This window comes from Elephantulus edwardii, unplaced genomic scaffold (assembly GCF_000299155.1).
Source record: "Elephantulus edwardii isolate Elephantulus edwardi_28Jun2011 unplaced genomic scaffold, EleEdw1.0 scaffold00121, whole genome shotgun sequence".
NCBI classification, from domain to species: domain Eukaryota; kingdom Metazoa; phylum Chordata; class Mammalia; order Macroscelidea; family Macroscelididae; genus Elephantulus; species Elephantulus edwardii.
Genome location: NW_006399871.1, coordinates 4699340 through 4700679, shown reverse-complemented (window position 1 = coordinate 4700679; position 1340 = coordinate 4699340).

Here is a 1340-nt window from a genome sequence, read left to right as displayed (position 1 = left end):
CTCTTCAGCACTTTGGAGAGGTCCCTAACAGCAGACTTTCCCATGGCAGTGCGCCTTTTAATTTCCTGGCTGCTGGTGCCAAGACTGTTGACTATGGAGCATAAAATTTCAAATTAGTATAAGTATAGACTCAAAATCTGGATTAAGTTGTTGATTTGCTTTCTATGATCACATCTAATATTTAATCTCCATCTTTTGGTCTTTAGTGATCCCAGTTGACTGCAGTCAAAGCATCATTTTGACTTTTGTTCTCTTTTCCCAGAAGCACCCTTGCAGCTGATCTGTCAAGATGTCCACTGAATTCACAGTAAGTACAGCTCTGCTTCCCTCAAACCTGCATGTTGGGGTATGCCAGAGGAATCTATTGTGGGGAAGAATTTCTCTATTTGGAGATCCTGTCCAGGGCATGGTCTCAGTTGACCCAGGATCACAGGGTGGGCCATCACAGAGAACTCTACCTACAAGAATTGTTGTGGATATTTTGTGAAGACAAGAGGAAAAAATATGGTTTTTAATTTTATTAGAAGCTGAGGATTTTTAAGACTCTTAACTCAAATTTACTGAGGTCTATGTGTGTCGGTTTTGAAATTTAAAAAAAAAAGAAGGTAAGGGAGCATCCACTTCATTTGTTTTTAAAAAATCCTTAGTGAACACATTATTTCTCTTATATAATATTAAAACCGTCAGACTCAGAGCTGACAAGTAGGTCCAACTCATAGAGACCATCCACAGGGTTTTCAAGCCTGTAAAACCATAACAAGAGGAACCTTCCATGCACATCCATCCGTTTATCGGGGCTTTGTTCACAATAGCAAGGAGTTGGAAACAACCCAAGTGCCCATCGATAAATGAATGGATAGAGAAGCTGTGGTTTATTCACATAATGCAATACTATGCTGCTTTGAAAAACAAGGAACTCATGCAACATTATTCAAAATGGGTGACCCTGGAGGACATTATGCTGAGTGAAATATCTCAGTCACAAAAGGTCAAATACTGCATGGTGCCACTGTTGTAGAATGGGACTCACATAAGGGTTGGGGTAAGGCTGAGAAAAACTGGATAAATTATGTATACTGCATTGAAACAGATGACGGAGAGAACAATGTAAAAGTGATATATGATAGGGTATTATGGTTATCACATTAGTCCAGAATTAAGGTTACATAGAGGAGTGTACTCGGGGCGGGGGGAGGGGGTGGGGGTATTGTATACCAATGAAAGAATTTTTCTTTTACTTTTCAAAGAGAGGAGTGAACTGGAGGGGAGGGCTGGGCAGGGAGAAAAGGGCAACAATGAATGAATGGAAATCCAAAATCTCTGTAAATGTTCATTAAAAT